This window comes from Ictidomys tridecemlineatus, chromosome 5 (genome assembly GCF_052094955.1).
Source record: "Ictidomys tridecemlineatus isolate mIctTri1 chromosome 5, mIctTri1.hap1, whole genome shotgun sequence".
NCBI classification, from domain to species: domain Eukaryota; kingdom Metazoa; phylum Chordata; class Mammalia; order Rodentia; family Sciuridae; genus Ictidomys; species Ictidomys tridecemlineatus.
The window spans coordinates 119,856,819-119,878,056 of record NC_135481.1 but is presented as its reverse complement, the minus strand read 5'-3'; the positions used below and the strand labels follow the sequence as shown (position 1 = coordinate 119,878,056).

The following is a 21,238-nucleotide window of genomic DNA, read 5'->3' as shown; positions in this document are numbered from 1 at the left end:
TTGATGACAGGTGCACGTAATTGGATACATAATATCTGCGGTTAATGGGCCCACCTCCCTGGCCCCACCGAAGTCCTCCCCAACATATTTTCGCTTTGAACTGTCTCTTGGTCGGTGGGTCCTTGTCCGTCTCAGAAGCACTGATGTCAATTAACCAGTGTGCTCGGTCCCCACAGCCTTTCATCCTGGCCTGGCTTTCTCTCCTGCCTCTGTGCGTCTATTTACTTGTTAATACGTTCTCTTTCTTCTTTGGCAGCTAATTTGTGCGTGATTTGTACATGTCCTTCCATTTTTCTTTGTGCCTCTCCCCCCTCTTCCTTGCAGGCTCTCATTCTTTGACATGAATCAGAGTAGGCAAGGAAGACGCAGGGCGGAGCGCTGCGTGGACGGCAGGGTCAGGAGGACGCTGCACACACCCTGGGCGGCCCACGCAGCGCCGTCTCCTCTCTCCTTTCCTTCCTTCTCTTTAGGCTGCATTTAATCTTCTACTAGTGGAATGAGGTGCTCAGAGTTGGACTCCTAGCCCAAGCCCCTCTCATGGACCCACCCGTTTCTCCATTTCATAGCTATGACCTTTTGGCCCTTGTCTCTGTCCCTTCTCTCGCTCCCATGGAGCTGGGGTGCTGGGTGGGGTGCGGGAACCAAATACAACAACACCCTCTCCAGGCCCCCATCCTGTTTATTTTTTAATTTGGCACTGGGAACTGAACCCAGGGGTGCCTAACCACTGAGCCACATCCCCAGACCTTAATTTGAGACACGGTCTCACTAAGTTACCAAGGCTGGCTTTGAACTTGTGATTCTCCTGCCTCGGCCTTCTGAGCTTCGGGGATTACAGGTGTGTGCCACTGCCCGTGGCCCTTTCTTTCAACACTCACTGACTGGTTCATTTAGATACTTAGTGTTTCACTGAGGCCCTGACACTTATTGTATTGAATCTCCATGACTCCAACATCACCTCCTTTTCTATCTTTGTTGATTTGCCCATCCATGTTTCTATACTTAACATTTGTGACATTTTTCTTCTTAGGGTTGTAGCTTATCTATATTTTCTTTTTTCTCCTTCCATCTAGCAGAGCTCATTTCCCAGCACTTGGTGACTCAAATCCCCTCAGACCCGTCTCACCTGTCACCTGGGGACACTCATTTCTACTGTTCCTGTTCACCTGTCCACATATCCATCACTCTTTTTCTTTCCTTCCTTTGTTTTGGCATTTGTGTATTTGCACAAATACTAGCTCGTGTTTGGCCCTCCCTACTTACAGATCCAATGCTGTATGGATCTAAGTGTTGACCTTGGGGCAGCAGGTTGCATGGTCCGCGCACACTTCCCGGCTGGCCTGTCACTCCACATGTATTGTTGGTCCCCTCACTCCTTGCCCCTTCTATTCACTCATCCATCTAATCACTTGTTACACAGTGTGACAACATCCCAACAAGAAATCGAAAACACTCACTCCTCTTAGGACTTTCCTGCTTCCTCCCACAACTTAGCCACCACAGTCACAAACCCACAGTTCAGAGACACACATGAATGGCAGATGCACAGCAGAGACAGACAAATGCTAGTTTACTGTTAAGATTCTCCCAGGGCTCACATCCTAGACCTACTGGGGGCCGAGCCAAGGTTACAACCCCCATTCCCCAGACCCCCTTGGGAGGGCAGGCGCTTCCTGCTCTGCCCCTCTGGACCCCATGAATGGCCATCCCCATGAGAAACCTGTTTCAAGACCCCAGAATACATAGACACACACATGGTACATAGTCTCGCGCGCGGTGGGAAACGGCGGACACAGGGTTCACTTTTAAATAGGTGGCTTTGTCTGTAGCAATATACAAATATTTTGGCCTTTCAAGGCAAATACAAAAGAAACTCCCTATTACCATCGCTGAGTGTCTCAGTCTCAAACAATAAAGAACTTGAAGAGGTTTAGCCGGAAACTTTGAAGACAGAAAACCTGCCCATTATGTGTTCCAGACATTTCGAGGGGGTGAACGCAGGTCATTGGAGCTCGAAGCCCAATTGAGAGGCTGGTCCCTGGGCCTGCATTTTCTCCTTGGCCCTGTGAAGGGCCCCCAGCTCACAAGGGCACTTCCATCCTAGTCTGCCCTGCACCATAAGAGCCAAAGGGAGACTCGGTGATGAAAGGGCCATTCATTTAGCGGAGTGAGAAAGGAGAAATTCTTTGGGGGTCCCACACTTGAAGCTGTCTATAGAATCTTTTTTTTTTTTTTTTGCTGTAGAAACAACACAAGGGGGCCGGGGGCTCTCGCCTGAAAACCCGAGCCCAGCTCGGCACCCGGCTTCACTCGCTGGGCGACCCCCTACCCCAGACGCCTGGCAGAGTGCTCTGGGCAGCAGCCCTCCCTCCCCTGAGGGCCACTCGGCCACAAGTGTGCTCATTACACTCTGGCAACTTACGATTCAGGGCTGGAAGGTGCCGGGGTGCTGTGTCCGGGGCGCTGGGGTCCTTTCCCACGCTGGATTTCAGGTGAGGGTCTCGGCTAGAAGGAGAAAGCACCCTGTCACGGACAAGACCCCGTGGAGCCAGAGGTGGCAGGAAGAGCGGCGGGTCAGGGGGGACAGTGCAGGCCTGAAGCAGGGGCTCCCCAACCTTAACACGCTCACTCTCCTGGGAGCCCACTCATCCCCCGGCTGTCTGCAGAGTGGACAGGCAGGTGCAGAGATGGGGAACACGGCTCCCCACCCAAGAGCCCTTCGGTGGGTGCAGCCCAGGGCTCAGGGCTGCTCTGCAGAAACCAAAGGCCACCATGCAGCTGGGGACGAGCTGACACCCACAGGGCTGCTGAGGGTGCAGGGTTTTTAACGGGCACGTATTTCAAGGGATGAGGTGATTCCAGGGTGCCCAGGCACACATCCCCACTTGAACCACGGTGGACACACTAACAAGCCTCAAGGAACACCCTGACCAGGGCACCAAGTCTTGACTGCAAGTTTCTGCCTCAAACTTCAATTCTAAGAGTGAGATCAGCAATGGTGTCCACGTGCCATTATAAAACTGTCAGAATCCACAAACGTCCTATACAGAACGAACCCCAAACACGCAACTGAAGAATCATATATGGGGGGCCGGGGATGTGGCTCAAACAGTAACACGCTCGCCTGACATGCACGGGGCGCTGGGTTCGATCCTCAGCACTACATAAAATAAAGATGTTGTGCCCACCAAAAACTAAAAAATAAATATTAAAAAACTCTCTCTCTCTCTCTCTCTCTCTCTCTCTCTCTCTCAAAAAAAAAACGAATCATATATGGGGGGGCTGGGGCTGTAGCTCAGTGGCAGAGTGCTTGCCTGGTATGCGTGAGGCGCTGGGTATTATCCTCAGCACCACATAAAAATAAACAAATAAAATAAAGGCATTCTGTCCATCTATAACTACAAAATAATAATAATAATAATAATAATAATAATAATAATAATACACGGGGAATAAAAGAACCAAGGGCCGGGGATCAAGTTGACCTTGGTTGGTGGAGCACTTGCCTCACATGCACAAGTCCTGGGTTCCATCCCCAGCACCACCACCAAAAACAAAGAAAAAAATAACGTCTAGATACCCTCCCATCAATCACAGCAGACCTTTCGAGCGTACAAGATTTTAACAGGAGGGGAACTGGTCGGGGGACCCACATGGAAATTCTCCATATTTTCCTCTCAATTTTTCCAAATTAAAAATTGTTTAGGAAAAAGAAAGTCTCTACATTAAAATTTAATCGTAAAAATGGTACTAGGACTGGGTAAGGTGGTACACGCCTGTCACCTCGGCAACTCAGGAGGCCGAGACGGGGGATGGCGAGGCCAAGCCAGCCTGGGCAACTCAACCAGACCCTCGTATTTTTTTATTTTATTTTTTATTTTTATAGTTGTAGATGGACACAATATCTTTATTTATTTATTTTTATGTGGTGCTTCACGCATGCGAGACGAGCGCTCTACCCCTGAGCTACAATTCCAGCCCACGAGACCCTATCTTAAAATAAAAAATAAAAAGTGCTGGGGGTGTAGCTCCGTGGTGGAGCACTTGCCTAACATGCACGAGGCTCTGGGTTCAATCCCCAGGACTGAAAAAAAAAAAAAAGAAAAAAGAAAGAAAGGGGGCAAAAAGACTAGAGTTTGGTAAAGGTAGATTGGTGAATGGCAGAAAGGGGGTTTAGACCATGGAAGGTGGGGGGCTGGGGATTGGGGCAGAAAACACATTAGAAAACATATCTGGGGACTATTTTCCTGGTGAGACACAGATAAAGGCTTGGGTCCAGTGCGGAGGTACCCAAGGCCACCTGGGAGACAGAAAAGCAATGGGTGGACATGGGGTGCTATGGGGAACCTGAGTGGTACCAGTCCATGACATCACGAAACCACGGGTCCCCAAGACCCCCTGGTGCAGGCTGCCAGATGCCTGCCTCACTGGCCCCCCAGGTACCCTAAGAATGAATAACTGCTCTCCAGCTACCTGTCTGTATCCTGACCTCAGTCACTGGGAACAACCTGCCACCACGCCACCCCCCCAACCTGGGACATCCAAAACCCCATCAGCTCTTGCTTCCAAATCTTCCTACAACTCCTTCCCTGGCCTATGCTCCCAAACATGGCTTCCCATAACGGGTGGATCGGATAACCCAGAGAAAGTCTTAAAAATGAGTGTTCGTCAGGCAGCGGCGACCCGAGGGGCCCTGGCGGGCTCTGCTTATCTGGAAGCTCAGGACCACCTATCATGAGGTAGTCCAGACCTCCCGCTGGGCCCGAGCAGGCGGGTGGCGGCCCATCATAACCCCAGTCCTAAGGTGACAGTGGACTCCAGACCCAGAACACACCGAAAGACCAAAGGCACTGCCACTTCCCACGGGAATAGACCCCGACCCTTGGTTCATGGCTTGTTTGGTTCTGTTTTGTTTTTTATAAAAGAAGGAAAATCAGAAGCAGCTCAAGGCATCTGGGTTTTTTCCCCGTGTCTGTTCCAGAGACCCCCATGGACCCTCAGTGCTCCCGACTGTCCTTAATTAACTCTGCCTACAGACCCCAGGCTCCTCTGCTAGGACGCAGCCCAGGCAGAGTCGTGCCTTGGATTTAAAAACTGCGTGTACCAGCTCCGGTCTGCTTGGCGTATTAATAATGTGGTGCTGGGCTGGGATCTTAACAGTCAGAAAAGCTGCAGAGATGAGTCACTGTCTGGAACCAAAGGAAAAACAAGGCCCCCTCACAGAGTCCAGAGGGACAAACTGTCACGAGCATTCGATCGAAATGTTCTTGAGTGCGTGCACCGAGCTCGTGGCCAAAGCACCAGGGGACACTGGGTGCACCCCCCCTGCCCCTGGCTCATCACGACTACAGCCCCCCTCTGCATCCTCAGCTGTAAAGTTACTCCTCTAGAGGCAAACAGGACCTAATTGATCTGGCGTGTCTTTGGTACAAATATCTTATGGATGTTTTGAGCAGAGAAAGACGTAAAAGGGTTATTTTTATTAAAATGTTGACTTTAAGAAAGAGAGCCTGTGGTGACACAAATAGCCAGCCCTGCTCCCACCGTGGACTTCCTACCTGTTGAGTAAATGCCACCCTTGTCTAACTTCCCCTGACAAATGTAAGCCCTTTGCAGAGCTAATTTCCTGTACCTTTGTGAGACTGGGGCCCTGGACATTATGGGGCCATTTATGAAAAAGGGAGCGGTAATTGGGACATCTTTTGAAATCGTGTCCCCTCTCTGCGCCGGGCCCCCATCAGCCCTCTAATTTTAGTTGGTCGGGTTACAGAGGATGTTTACATATGCCTCTTCCTGGAATTTCACCTCTTTGCTTCAGGAGTGGGCAATTAGAGAGAATTAGGGCCTATTTGGCGCATGTTTACCGTTAATGGATAGAGGCTGAGGCAGCCTTGGGAAATGCAGTCTGCCGGGCTAATTGAAGCTGGCAATTTTTTGATTCCTCATTTCAGCTCAGGTATTGTAGCAACCAAGGTCACAAAACAAAAGCTCCAGCCCACCATGGTAATGACCGGTGCAGGCCTGCCTGAAGGCCTGCAAGCGACTTATTACCATAGGCTGAAGCATGACGGAGAGCTGGAGGCCTCTGCAAAGCTGCCTGAGCCGGGCAGCCCCACAGGGGGAGGGGGGGGGTGCCCATCCTCTTTCCAGAAGTTTCCAGGCTGATGGCTTTCTCAGAAAGTTCTCAGCTGAGTGGGGTTTTGACAAGGGTCTCCTGACCCAAAGGCACAAGGTGGGCAGTGGGGACAGTGCAGCTGCCACACTCTCCTGGGACCAAAGCCACTCTACAGCCCAAAAAAGGTGTCCAAGGCTGGCCAGAAGCCCGTGTGTTTACCACGGTGCTCCTCACACGGGGGCCCTGGGGAGCCCTGGGCCCTGCCTACACCCAGTCTCTGACCTACAGTGAGGTCTGTGTCCTCAAAAGGCTGGCAAAACACTAGCTGGTGGCCATGAACCCTGACCACTGGTCAAGCAGGGGCCTGTGGCCAGCAGAAGGCCCCACACCAGGGTCTGCTAAGCTCATCATGTGAGGTCTCTGGCCCCCTCACCTCTGAAGTGGGAGGCAGTAAAACCAGAAGCCTCCCAGGTCCCTGTGACCCTAAAGACTCAGTGGACATGCACACAACCCACATCTCACCACCACGGAGTCCAACAGAACTCCCAGGGCCCTCAGATGACCACAGGCCTGTATCCCCCCACTTTCTAGATGGGAAAATTGAGGCCCAGAGGGCTGGAGACAGGGCCTAAGGTCACACCCATCATGAGGTCTGAGCACAGGTGGTACCCAGGTCTCTGGAAGGTGCCACTGCCTGACCCTGAGTCCCCCCATCTCTAACTCTCTCCTCAGACCACCTGACAAGTCCCAAACAGGGGAATGTGCCTTGCTAGGAGGCCGGTGGGGACCCAAACTGGACACCCAGGACCCTATGCTCCCTCCACAGGTGAAACAGGGTCTTGACTCTCCAGCACCAACATCCTGAGCTGCTTCTGACTTACAGATTATGGCTGCGGCTCCATTTTACAGATGGGGAAACTAAGGCCCGGAAACTAGCAGTAACAAAGTAACACTGGCCACAGTGAGACCCAAGCCTTCTTCCTTTTACGGTGGAGATTTTGCTACTGGTTGCGTGGAGTGGCCCAGACCCTCAGAGCTTGTGGGCACGGCTGTGACACACAGCTTCTCCCCAGCCCAGCAACCACCCTGGCTCTGCCTCTGGTCCTCCCTAACCACACACCTGCACCGTGGACTTCAGAGCCCCCAGCCCTAATTTCTGAACCTGCTGGGGTGACTGAAGGAAGGACCCGGAGGCGGAAGAGCCGCACAGCTGCGATCCCTGGTGGCCAGCACAGACATGCAGTCAGCCTCTGGCCCCTCTGACTGTCCTCCTTCCCCAACTTTCCATTCCGGAGTTCTGTCTCCTCAGCCCCATTCTGTCTCTGTGGCTGTCTTTTGGGCTTCAGGCCCAGTTTGATCCAACTCTTGTTCACAGTTATAGCCATTGCAACTTTTCTTCCCCCAAAAAACTTGCACAAATCCAACCCTAAAACCAGAGAGTGAGAACAGGCTGGCTGATGAAGCAGGTCACCGTGTAGCGTGGGTCTCTGTCTGGTCCTTTGGACCTGACACACACAGGGACAAGGGCCCCCCCACACAGACACACACTAAATCTCGGGGAAGGGAACTGAGGTGGTCTTTTCATCTGAAGAAAGGGCACCTTCCGTGGCCAGCGTGCATTCCCAGGACCTGGGAAAACTCTGTGGCACCCGCCTGATTATCCCCAGGTGGCTCCTCTCCACTGGGCGCCCCCATTCCTTTCTGCCTGCGCCTTTGTTTCCATCCAAGCGGCCCTGGGAGCTCCCAGGCTAAGAGTCTCCTCCTTAAGCCCCTGCCAAAGACCCTATTCACTGTGTAAAGAGAAGCCAAGCAAAAGGTGGAAGGAGCCCCCTCCCCGCCCGCCCGGCTGCGAGTTAAGAACTCCCAGACCATCTGCATTTTTTTCTTAAGCCCAAAGAAATTGGAGAGCAATTAAGAAAGTCATGACTATCCCTCAGCCACCGTCCTCTCCTTAATTAACTCCTCTCCCACACACAGCCCGCTCGAGTTGGGGGGCCCTGCCGGCCCTAGTCATCAGGCACCTGCCCTCCAAACCAGCCCGCCACAGTCACCAGGACCTGGGAGCTACAAAGACAAATGCAGACATGTCTGGAGACCTGGTTCTGAGAGGCCTGGGTAAAGGGAGGGCCCAGAGGCACTGGAAATTCCAGGACCCATGACCACCTCAGAGATGGGCCTCCTGGGTGCTGGGCCCCAGGGTGCCCGAGGAGATGCCAGCAGGGCAGGCCCCTCAGTGGTTCCCTCACTTGACCTTCCCAGCCTCTGATGTACCCCACACTGAGGGGAAGTGCCACCTCTGTGAACCCCAGACCCCGGGAACCCTGCTTCCCCCAGGTCCTGACAACAACAGGCTTGGAACGGCCTCTCTGAACCACCTGGGCATCACAATGAATGCCCTTCCTACTGGAAGGTCCCTGGCTCTCTAACCGGGAGCCCCACACTTGAGATGGCCTCATCCAGAAAAGTTCGACCCTTCCAGAGTTTTCTATCTGCTCAAGCCAGGGATGAGGGACCCGATTCAACTTCCTTGTTCCTCCTTCGGTAGAGGGGACAGGGTTCAAAGCAGCAAGGGGAGGGGGGACTCGTCCTTGGGTCTCATTGACAACCATTTAAATTCCAGTCTCCTAAAGAGAACGTGTGCCCAGTGCCCCAGAGTTTCCCAGTGCAGCTTCTACACCGTGCAACATTGTCGGCTGCCCTTTAACCCTCTGCAACCTCAATTTATCTCCCTCCACACCCCCTTCTGTGCAAGTCTCTGCTCCTCTTTTCAAGGAAAAATTCATTAGCAAGCTCATTAAAGGATGGGTAGATCTCCCCCCCCCTTCATTCTTTCTGGAAGTCAGATTGCTCATAAAAAACACATTTAAGTTACTTCATGTAAATGAATGAATAAGAAACACATGCATCCTGTTGCCCTTGAGTCTTGCCAGGTTTTGACATTATTTGGAGAAAAGTACTTGGAAATAGGTTTGGAGGTTGACTCACGCCCCAGGAGGCCTGAGGTTGGGGCCCTGGAAGCTCAACAGGCAACTCGCAGGTGGGAGGATGAGGGGCTGAGTGGGGCCCCTGTGTCCCTTAGCTAAACCCTGGCTCTCCTTTCCCATCCACCCAGAGGGCAGGTGGGAGAGGAGGGCCAGCTTCCAGACAAGACCCCCATCTATTCCCAGATATCTGTGCCCACCAGGAAGAGCCTGCTAGAGGTGGGCCCTGGGGGACTCTTTAGCACAATGACAAGTGACCAGAGACACCATCACCCTCCCACCAGGGTGACAGGGTCCTCTGTGCCTCGCTGCCTAGATGGTCAGGTCCTCATTTCTACCCCCTTATTACGGGTGCTGGGCTCAGGGATTGGCCAATCCATCAAAAATGTTCATTTCCCTCAACCCTTAGCCTCCTGCAAGAGCAGGCTGAGTCTCTGCCAGGCTGATGGATCACGTTAGTTTCAACTTCGTCAGTTGAGAACTTGGTGTATTCTTAATTTATTGTTTCACCTAATGACACACAAAACCCCCCCAAAATACATGTTTGCCTGGGACCTGACCTTCACAAGGACTTGGAATAGAACTCAGTCCAAAGACTGAGACTATTCCAAACTCCTGGGAGGCAGGGGGCTGTCAGGGTGAGCCTGCAGAGGGGACTTTGGCCTTGCCTTCACTTTCCCTTCACCTTTTTCGGCTCAGTCCACCTTGCGAGAGTCCCGAGCCCTCTCTGAGGAAGGAGGCTCGAAGCCACGGGCATTTGGCTTGGCCCAGCTACGAGGACGCTTCATCTAAGCTCCGGATATGATCACCCCTCAGGGGCCCCGCATCCTGCCCTGTGCAAAGCTCTTCTCCTGGGCCCCCTCTCCACGTCACTGTGTTTGCAGGTGGCTCAGCAAATGCCAGCTGTGGAGTAAATGTCACAGGGCAGAGCCTTCCTGATGCCCTAGGCACACAGCTCCCGCCTCCCTGCAGCCTGCGGGCTCTCCAGAGAGCAAAAACAAGCAGACCACACATGGCCCCCGCTTCTGGTACCTGTGCCCCTCTGCCTGTGCGAACGGGTTTTGTTTAAAAATAATATCCCCTTCCCATTTCAATTTCAGGGGAGAAGGGCGAGGTGCAGAGCAGGCGTCTCTGAATCCTCTGTTTGATGAAAGAACCTTATGGAAGCTGCGTGCTCCAGCACAACCTCCCTGGGAGGGGCAGGGTGCATGCAGGCCGCCACATCTGGGGGAACTGGAGTCAGTCAGGGGCCTGGCTTGGAATTCTGTTCACAGAGGCTCTGGCTGGGACATCAAGGGGGTGTCAGCTGGGACAAGGACAGTGCTGGGCCCACTTGAGGCTCAGGACGTGCCTTCACCCCCTCCCATGGCAGCCCAAGCCCAAGCAGGGGGAGCTCATGTGCCAGCAGGAGACCTCCCAGGTCACCCACCAGACTCCCATGCCCCCCAGGACAGCCCGATCCCGAGCTCTCGGCGGCACTGGTGCATCTTGAATAAGTGAACCACAAAAACAAAGGACACACCCTCGAGTGGTTGCCACCTCTGATCCCAACTTGCTCCTCCCCCACCATCGCTGATTTTATTTAAACAAACAAAAACATTCCCGTCTCATTGCAATTTCAGGGGTGAGGACAGGGGGCCAAAGGAAGGACTCACTCAAAACCACCATTTGATTAAAGGACATTATCAAAGCCCCGTGTGTGACACCAGCGTTCTCACAGGCAACGACGTTGCCATGGCTGGCGGCGAGAAATGTCTTCGAGCAGGAGCAGAAGGGCCCCTTCCACGTCCCTGAGCAGGCACACAGGCTCCACCAGGCTGGGCCAGGGTGGAGGCTCCGTGTCTCCTTGCACGAATGTGTCAGCTAAGCTTTATTGAGCTTCTACTGTGTACCTGGCCAGTGTTGGATGCTCCCCACTTACCGTCCCTGGCTGGCAGTCACTGGCGGTCACCATGAGGAGTGGGCCACACTCGCCAGCTTGGCGTGGCAAGGTCTCTGTTCCAGGCTGCTTCAGGCCCCAGCCCCGCCCCCCAGCTCGATGTGTAAGGTCGGCATGTTACCTGCCCTGGCTAGGTGTTTGTGCCCCTGACTGAGGCTGTGTGAGCTGACCCTAACGAGATCGTGTGTTGACAACGGCGAGAAACAACTCACCCCAATCCTGGAAGGAGGCCAGAGGCAGGTAGAGAAGAAGAAGGGTCTGGTCCGGTGGTGGGGGTCCTCCGCACGTCCATCCACGATCTTCGGCCAACTCGGCTATGGTCCCACGCCGTCCACGGTGGACGAGTCCGGCTTTGTGGAGGGGGAGATCAGAGTTATTCGAGAGAAGCGTCCCAGGAAAACCAGACACGCAAAGACGCCGGGAGGCCGTCACGCCTGCAACGCGCCTCTCAGTGGAGTGCGGCGGCTACTGGGGATGAGCCGTGAAGGAAAAGATGCAGGGGGGATGCCAAAGGCCCAGGTGGCCACCCCAAAACCAACACCTCATGGTCAGCTAGGGGCCTGGCAGGGCCGAACTCAGGACTCCTGGGGACCTGGTAGCAATATGGGCAGGCTGGGGACACACCCACCAGGCAGGAAACGGGGGTCTCTGGGGCCAGCAGGATGGGATGTAAGTTCAGCTACAGCCCGGGGTCACTCAGACTAGGCGAGGCTCACAGGAGGTAGCCTCTGAGGGTGGTGGCATGAGACGGAGACTCCAGCAGGCTCGTCTCACGGGAACCAGGAACCTGTTGGAAACTGAGAGAGCTCTGAGTGGGCTGGAGAGTGGCATCTGGCCTTGGTGGCAGGGCTGAGGGCAGCAGGCAGGCCAGGCGGCCACAGAGGTGAAGTGAAGGAACCCCAGCATGTCGGGCAGAGGCTAGACTGAAGCAGGGAGGACAAGAGTGCAGGCCGGGCATCGTGGCAACGGGCTACAGCAAGCAGAGTGCCAAGTGGGTAACCAACCTGGACCCGGGAAACCAGCAGAGGAGCCACCAGGTAAGAAAAGCAGGTAGGAGCCAGGCAGCGCAGAGCCTGCACACGCCCCTGGAGGTCCCCAGCCCTCTGTCCTCTAGGAGGACACAGGCCCCAGCCAGCAACAAGGGGCCTAAGAAGCTGGACTGAGCCCCAGGGGAGGAAGGAATCTAGATGAGGGAGAGGTCCGACTCACAGACCCCGATCCCAGAGGGAGACCTGTGTGGCCAGAGGCTAGGGACACATGCTGCAGCCATCCCTATGCAGCCACCTGGGCTGAGCTTCAGGACCACAGTCCACAACAGCCATCCACACCTTTGTGGGATGGGGGAGGCAGGGGGGCAGGCCCTTGGGGGCCTGAAAAGCCACAGACACCAGCTGCGCCCTCCAGCTGCCCTCTACAGGGCTGGAGCCTGCTGCTCCAGCTCCTGGACAACCCCCCGGCCCGCCCTCCCAGGGGAAGTGGAGGCCATCAAGGGACTTGCTAGGTGACAGGTGCCAAGTTCAGGGCCGGGGCCATGGGCTCGCTCAGTTAGGATCAACTGTTGAATGACGGCATGAACGCGTGAGTGGATGCAGGCTCGGCCAGCGAGGCCCCTTCAATGAGGGCTGGGGCAGGAAGCTACCCACTCCCCTGACACAAACCGCCCTCCACCCTTTAACCTAGGATCCCGCAGGGCCCGCTGTGCTGCTGGGGTGGGGGGGTCCAGCCCTTTCATTCACTCACCTGTCCAAACAGACATCCCACATACTCTTACTGAGCCCCACTAATGCCAGGCTGGTGCTTGGGCACCCCAAGGAGGGGGGGCAGGCCTAGGGCACTCTAGAGGGCCAGAGTCGGAATTGGTGAGGGAGGGGTCGGAAGGGAGAGAGAGCAAGAGAGAACACAGGAGGCAGGAGGCAGTGACAGCAGAAAAAGAGCAACTCTCAGAACTGGGGAGGGGGGGGGGCTCTGCCCAGCCCCTCTAGGCCTCTTGTCTCCTGAGCACTCGGAATGGACTAGATGGACACCAAGTCAGCAGTGGACTCAGGTGTGAGAGCCAACTCTGAAGCCAGCCTGGCCGGCAACATGGCCAGCTGCTCTCCAGCGGGGGCTGAAAGGGAGTGGGTATGTGATGCCACTTCCAGAGGCCTCAGCCCTGGTCCCTGTCCTGTCTCAGCACCTCTCTGGGGAGGGTGGACAACTGCATCCCACCTCCGCAGGGGGGGGAGGAGCGCCTCTGGCTTTGGTCTCCGGGGACCACTGCCGTTCCTCCACATTGCTCTCCTGGGGTGCGGGTCAGAGCTGGTTCTGCGACTTGGAAAGAGGGTCAGTCCTGACCCACAATGCCCCAGATCCCTCAGCCTGTGAAGGTCTGATGACCTTCTCCTGCTCTAACCCTCCCCCTTCTCTAGTTGTCCTTCCAGTTCCCTGATGGTGTGGCTTGAGCCTAAAGTTTAATTGGAGTGATCTGATCTTGATTGATCTGCCTTGGGGTGAGAAATGTGCCCAACTTGAGACAAACAGTGTGAATTTCCTGCTGAGGATGTACCTGTTCTAGAGATGTCGATGAGCTCTGGGGTTCAGGATGGGGTGGGACACTAAGTGCAAGGGGACCGACTACCCTGAGATGCAGGACCTGGGGATGGAACCACAGGTCCGCCACTGGGCTCCAGCACCAGCCTCGGGTCAAGCTGTCACCTTCCCCTAGCACTTGGCGGATAGAATCTGAGAGGCACCAGCTCTCTGAACCCCAGTCTCACCAGGGTGACACACTGCACCCTCTCTTGGGCCCATGTCCCTCTGCCTCTCAGCCTAGAGGGGGCAGGCTTGGGTGCTTGACACCTCTGACTTGGAACTCTACTGCCACCTGCTCATCCAGGTAAATTCTCAGTGGGGCCTAACACAAGTCAGGTGTGTGCCAGGGTTGGACACTGACTCCTGGGGTTGCCCCAGGCCCCTGCTGTTGAGGGGGACAAGTGGACTGGCCTGTTAGGTGTGTGTGCTGGACGGGGTGCAGCCCCTGAACCTCACAGCCTGTTGAAGGTAGCCTAGCTTCAACTCCCCCCCCACGGATTGCACTGTGACAGAGGCAAAGACTTAAATGAGGAGCAAAAGGAATGTCACTCGTGGCACCAAAATTAGAAGTGTGGCTTAAGAACTTGCGTGGCCCCTGCCCTGCAGACGCCCGGTTCACCTCATTATGGAAATCAGTGTGTTTCCTTCGCAGACAAAGAAGGCTCCTCGTGAGGCCCACACTGGAATCCAGCAGCTACCTCATTAGCGTCTGCGGGCTCTTCCTTGGACAAGGCCTAAGATTAGCCCTGAGTTCATTAAGGGAAAGGGCGGAAGGTGGAATAACACTGAAAGCCCAGCCGGGGGGGGGCGGGGAGGCTCTTTTCTGCTGGCCCCTGGCTCAGGGCCCCATGGCAGTACCCTGTACCTAGGGATTTAATCACCAGTCGGGGCGGAGGGAAGGGGACAGGAGGCAAAGAGGTTAAACTCTGGATGAAGGAGTTAAAAACCCAAAATGGGGCTATTTGATTTGAAAGCTTCCTGGAATTTGTCATTGGGATAATCGATTTAAAAGCTTCCTCCTGTTTCCTTTCTTCCAGCCCCACCTGACCTCGGAGGAAAGCTTCTCCTGGATGAGTTTTCTGGGGGGTTAATATTTCCTAAGTCTCCACTTCCTACCTCTTTGTCTTTAATGCCTTTCCTAAATTGTTGGTTTCTTCTTTCTCTCGGCCCCTCCCTCCTCCTTTCTTTCCTGTCTTTGGTTCTCCCCGTGGGAACTGAACTTCTAGGAAAATCTAGCAGGGACTCTAATTGCATTTTCTCCCAAAGGCTCCGCTGACTTGGCTTCAAGTCCCTCCCTCGGCTAGTAGTGTCTGCACTTACCTGCAGCCTAGTCCACCTCACCTGGAAAGGTAAAGGTGTCAACCCTGTTTTGCAACTGAGATCAGGAGTCTCTCGGGAGAGCGGACTTAGCCCACCGCCTCAGCCCTCGTGTGCTGAACTAGGACTCGAACCCAATGCCCAGGCAGCAAGGCAAGAGGCAGGTTTCTGAAGTCAGGAGGCCTGGCTCCCAGAGATAGGAGCAAGGGAGGCCAGAACAAGTGACCCCGTGAAGCCACAGGGAGAGTGTGTAAACGGGTGGGCCGGAGGCACAGAGCCACCCAGGTGAGAAGGAGAAGTGTCTGTGTGTCCATGAGCCGGAAAGGTGTCAAGAGTTAAGGCACAGAAGTCTTTACCTGAGGGAGAGGCGCTGGACGGAGCAGGAAGCAGTGGGCTGAAGAGGAAATGGAGGTGAGGAAGGAAAGCAGCGAGTGTAGACAGGTCTTTGGAGAAGCTGGGCTGCGAAGGAAAGACAGACACTGGAGTGGCTAGAAGGAAGGCCAGGAGGGGCCTGGGGCTCCAGGCTGCAGAGAGCCAAGTCAGAAAACCAGAGGGGCCACCGAGGTGGTGGAGGACAGGCCTGAGACAGGTGCACATCTACTGCTGGACCCTCAGAGGCAATGGGGCACCGACGGGTGCAGGGGAGACCCAATGGGAGGAGCCACTTGACAGCCTCTGCTTCCCTGGGAGGTGACAGGCCAGTCCTGGGTCAGGACAGGGTGTTGTGAGGATCAAATGAATGGATGGTTGCAAAACAGGGGACATGAACGTCCACTATTGTCACTCATTGACAGCAGGACCCTGGATTTTACAGCTCACTTGAATCATCTATCTCGCCAGGGCCTGGATTTTCGCTGACCATAAATTATTCTTCTGAAACATTAAGGATGTAAAAACCAGTGGTAAAAGCTCCTGCCAGTCTCTGGAAGACAAAAGGTTCCCTCCTAATAGCCTGAATTAACTCAAAGCGGGTCTCCGCCCACCTCATTTGTCACCTTCCAAGTCATCCTTCCACCTCCATTTGCCACATAATCCAATCAGCCCCTTTCAGATGCCTGGGGCTATTGTCCAGCCAAGCTGGGCTTCTCTAAAGCAACCCAGAACGGTTTTTGTCTTGTCCGGACCAAACTGGTTGGCTTAAAAGGGGACCAAAGAAAGTGGTGGTCAAATGAGGACCCCAATTAGCTTCCAAGAGACTGTTTTCGTATCTTTGTACCCTACGCCTAGCCTGGTGCGCTGGGCATATTGTCAGTGTTTCAGAAAATGTTTGTTGAACTAATTCTGTTTTTAGTTATTCTGTACTTTATTGACTAAGTGTGAACACACCCAGCACCTACTGGGTGCTCCCTAATGACTGGGGGGGGGAGAGGGCTGGGCAGCAGTGAGCCCCAAGGGCCGCCTGTGTGACAGTGTCCTGCCGGTTTACAAAGCACTTTCACAGGCCTTACATCATTTAGTCTTCAAAAGCACCCTGTGGGGTAGGTAGAGGAGGGTGGGTTTTTATCTTAAATCCCCATTTAGACCATGAAAGGAATTGAAACTTGGAGAAGTTAAGCAACTTGTTTTAAGGTCACACTGTTATTAAGAGGTGAAGCCAGCACATGGTACCAGCATTGGGGCCACCGGGACCTCTAAGACCACCCTGGGCAGCAGGGGTTTCAGACAGACTGTCCCCTGGTGGAATGTTTGATTTGAAATTAAAGAAAGGCTCTTAGAACTCTGGGCTGGGGGCAACAGGGGGACCAGGGGCAGCTACAGTGGCATCCGGGGTCCAACCGTGACCCCTTCTCTTGCTAGCAATGTGGCAATATACTTACCTTCTCCTCCCCCCCCATTTCCTTATGTGAGCCCTATTCTGTGGGACATGGGGCGGGACTCTCAGAGTTCTCCTTCTTACCTAACTTTCTAAAACCCTGTCAATACCACATGTGTCCTCCTCGAACCTCAGCGGCTTACTGCACCCACATGTCACCTAGGACTAACATCACACTACTTAGAAAGTGCCCTGGGAAATGGCCGCATGCACGATGGGTGTTCTTACTCAAGTCCGCCCGATGGCCATGTTAGTGGAGCCCCTGCTTGATGCAAGGAGAGCCCCAAGCGTGGGGGCTGCCGGGAGTCTGTGGGAGAATAAATAACACGAGTGAGGCAAATGAGTGGCACGGGAAGAGGCTGACCTGCCAAACTCTTTCAACAAACATTTACTGACCACCTCCTCCACACCCGGTCCGGCCCCAGGCTTCTCTGGGTCATTTAATTCTCACAACAGCCCTAGGAGGTTGCTCCTATCATCCCCATTCCCTAGAAAAGGACAGGAAGACCTCGAAACAGGCGGGGCATGCCTTCGGTGGGTCAGGCGCATGCTCATTCCACAAGCCCACCAGGGGCCCCGAATTGCCCATGAGGCACGTCAAGCTCTTGGCCCAGGTCCCCCTCCTGAGAAGTTCCCAAAGGGATCCTTCCACACAGGACATCAATGACACAGTCGGCCATAAAAAGGCCGACACCCCTTGGGGAGGGAAGCACTCCAGGTGGCTGGCAGGTGAACACAAGCAGAAGGCCCAGGAAAGCACACACACACACGAGCTCAAGCACAGGCAGGGGCTACCCGCCAATGCCCCCTCACTAGGGCATTGGTTTAAGTCTTTAGCCGGAAGGGTCAGCAGAGGGTGGGCTCTGGTCCTCTTCATCCCACGTCGTCCTGGTCTTGGTGGCTCCTGGAGGCTGCTTGGTATGCTGGTGGGATCCAGGAGTCCACACTCAGGGTGCTCTCTGCAAATGATCAGAGATATGAGTTGCAATTAAGTTAATTAATTAGAGTTAGAACTAATTGGTTAACATTTTAAATTGTGTTTAATGGTAATGGGTCTGGGGGTGGACAAGCTGGGTGGCCGGGCGTGGGCTTCTGTCGGCCATGTTGTGTACAGAACCCCACAGCAGGACTGAGGCACCGCAAGATGGAGGTGAGTGGCAGGCACCTTGGCAGCAGCTTGACATCTGAGAAGGTGGTCCTTGAAGACGAAGGGGTGAACCGATGATGTCATCCCTGAAGAGAGACCCTGTGGCATGGGAGGGGGCAGATTAGAAACCATCTTGATGACCCCTAACGGCCAGCACTGGAACAGCATAGAGAAGGAGGGGGCAGTTGGAGGGAAAGGGAAGGAGCGGGAAGGGGAGGGGGGTGTGGAGGGAGGAGGGGAAGGGGAGGGGGGGTGTGGAGGGAGAAGGGAAAGGGGAGGGGGGGTGTGGAGGGAGGAGAGGGGAGGGGGGAGGGAGGAGGAGGGAGGAGGAGGGAGGAGGAGGGAGGGACAAGGGGAGGAGAAAGGAAGGATGACGACATGAGCCAGGGAGGGGGAGAAGGTAAGAGGAGAAATGGGAGAGGGAGGAGGGAGAGAAGAAACGGGAGGGGGAGGTGGGGGAGGAGAAACGGAAGAGGGAGGAGGGAAAGAAGTGGGAGGGGGAGGAGAGCCAAGGGAGGGGGTAAGGATTACTTGATTGACAAGGCACAAGTGTTAACTGTGTGCGCCTGCGCAACTCAAAGCCAGGTCTAGCAGGCCGCGAGCCATTTGCACACAGAGACCGCTAGGGGGCGCGCGGCCCGCACTCAGAGCCCAACAGCACAGCCACCTGCGGCGCCCCCGCCCGCGAGCAGCTGCCTCAGAGCCAGGCTGGCGTAGGTGGGCGGGGGACGCCCAACAGGTCTCCGGCCTGGAGGGGCACCACGCACTCAGCCCATCGCCTAGGGCCGCCATGTCCCCAGAACGCCTCTCCAAGTCTCCATCAGCCAGAATGCACCTATAGACATCGGGGAGCACACACACACACACACACACACGCCTGTGTCCAGAGGGTCTCCTGCGCCCCCTACCACAGGGGTCCCCTCGCACCAGAGAGGGAAAGGCACCTAGAAGACCCCGCCAGAAGGGGCTTCTCAGAGCACGATTCCACTTTTGAAAGGTACAGAAATCTCGCCTCCAACCTTCGGTCCAATTAAACAAATTAATTAATTAAAATTTAAAAGGCCCAGTTTTCGATACAACGTTTTCACTCATTTTTGAGGTCTCGAGACACACGACGCAGCCTAAGACGACCACCCTGGCTCTCCCGCCGTCGCTGCCAGCAGCGACAACCCTCCCCCCGCCCCAAAATCTTGCCTTCTTCCTGAGCCACGCAAGAATCACGACCCCGCATTATGGCGCCTCATTAACTCTTTTACATTCTCTTCATCTGCTCCACTGCGCCACACCTTCCTAAGACCCCAGAAACCAAGAGCCATAAAAATAAACTAATCTGCGTCCACGCTCTTCCAAGACACCCCAAGTCACACAACCAGTGCCGCAGAGGGCATCTCCGAGAACCTGCAGGCGCTCCGCGGGGAACCTGAGGGTCTCAGAACATCTTCCCCTTATGTTCATGAACTCAGAATCTTCTAGTAAATCCTGCACCCGACCCCCTCCACTAGGAGAACAAAGGCCACCTCCCCTCCCCACCCCGCCCCCCAAAATTCCGCAGTGCCACCAGCGCCCTCTTGCGGCCAACAAGAAAACCTTCCAGAAACCTGCCACGTAGCAGCCCGCTTGCGCCCCCCCACAGCCCGCCAGCCCAGGATGGGGAGGGGGCGACTTGGGGGCTTAACAGGGACAAAGGAAACGGCAAAATACGACTTTACCAAAGTCAAGAACCCACAACATGTAAGAATCTTCCAGCGACCATCACTCCACGCGCAATGCTGACAAGACCCGGGCCCCAATTCCCAGCTCTCAGCACCCAACCCCCCCCCAACACACCCCCTTTTCTGAATTTCTCCCTTCCCTCTTCCTAGATGCAAGCACACAGCTTTCTCTCTATTCCAGCTCACCTCCTGTTTCCATTCTACCTGTACCTCAATTTCGTGACCCTCCCCTCAACCCCCCTTCTCTACGCAACTGGTTCTAGGGGACTGCTGGCAGGTTTGCGCTTGGGCACCCTCTCTCTCCACTGTTAAAGTGGCTGATTAGGGTAGAACCAGATGTGGTTTACAGATTTTTTTTACTCTCTTCTTTACATGGAGTCGGCTCTGCACTAAACCTGGGTACTTGGATTCAGAGTCCCTGGCTAATAGGAACCTCTCGCCCTCACGCCCGTGGTCCACCAATAACCCAGCTAAAGACTAGGGGGGAATGTGCTCCCTTAGACCCTTCTCTTCGGCCCTTTCCCCTCCTAATTCATAGGGCATGCAGAAGGCATCGCCGCCATATCTCCCACTATTAAGGCGATTCTGAAGGCGGCTTCGAACCCAGAATATCGGTGTTTTTGGACCCCCGTGACTGCGGCACACTGGTTCCAAAAGGAGATTGATCTGATTCCCCCCGCTCATCTGCGTCAGAGTCCCTGCCACTCAAGCTATCCTCAGCGACTGGACAAGAAACGGACCCTGATGTCCCCCCAGGAGAATGTGCCTCGAGATACCCTTCCTGACAGGATTTCATATCCAGTGCATGCTTGGGGACCAGGCAAAGTGGCCGCCTTCAGGAGAAGGTCCCAGCATCGGTCCTTCGGCATGTCCAGGAGGACAGAGCCCAACCTAGAAGGGGATGGCCTCTTTCTTTTGCACATCCTTGTAGGCAAGGATGGCCAACCACTTACCAAGAGAGGGATTCTCGCGTGGGCGCCCCGGCTCTTCGGAGGAGCTGCAGCCTTGGGCTAGCAAGCCAAGGCGCGCTCCATCTCAGCTCTCCGCGGTCTGCGCTAGGGGCTGGCTGGGTGGGGTTTATATGGAGGCGCAGAAGGGGTGGTCTCTGACGTCAGCGCATTCTGCTGCAATGCGCTCATTTCTCTAAAAGTGATTGGCCGGAAAAATGAGCCCCCCAGATTCTATGACAAATTGCTCTAGCCGCACCCAGATTGCAGCAAAGACGGAGGAAAAAATTCTGCCGCAGTGCCCCTGGCCGCCATGACCAACACCCTGTGGTCGCTGGGGCTTCTCCCCTACATGAGCCCTAATCGGGCAAAAGAAGATGATTTGTATTCACAATTTATGGGGAAATCACCCGAAGGGATGGTGGTCCCTAGAGAGGCTGAGGCTAGAGGTAGGGTCCCGGAGCCAGCAGATCACACACCTGGCTATTTCGGAACATCGATCAGAGGATGCGGGCTTAGGGAAAGAAAATGACGCTTTTTGCTTATTGTTCTGGAAAATAAAAAGCCTGAGGGTAAGATAACTGGTTCCCAAATGTAAGCCTGTGGCCGTCACCCCCTTCTAGCTCACCCTATTTCTGATGCGTTATCTTTGACATAGGAGACTCAGCATAGCGTCTGGAAGTCAGGAAAACCTGG

General features: G+C 54.8%; 1 long non-coding RNA gene across 6 annotated transcripts; it reads right to left on the bottom strand.

Annotated features, from left to right (window-relative positions):
- Positions 1–1,553: 1,553 nt before the first annotated feature.
- Positions 1,554–20,683, bottom strand: LOC101964882 (uncharacterized). 6 transcript variants are annotated; one of them, XR_013439296.1, is made up of 8 exons: positions 20,549–20,683; positions 17,902–17,982; positions 17,133–17,695; positions 16,965–17,043; positions 11,664–15,382; positions 11,248–11,385; positions 2,423–2,505; positions 1,554–2,110 (listed from the first exon to the last, which is right to left on the bottom strand). It is a non-coding gene; the product is annotated as an uncharacterized LOC101964882 (long non-coding RNA). The 6 variants fall into 6 exon arrangements; XR_013439294.1 differs by having other exon boundaries at positions 16,965–17,695; XR_013439298.1 differs by having other exon boundaries at positions 15,280–15,382; positions 16,965–17,695.
- Between the last annotated feature and the right edge of the window lie 555 nt (positions 20,684–21,238).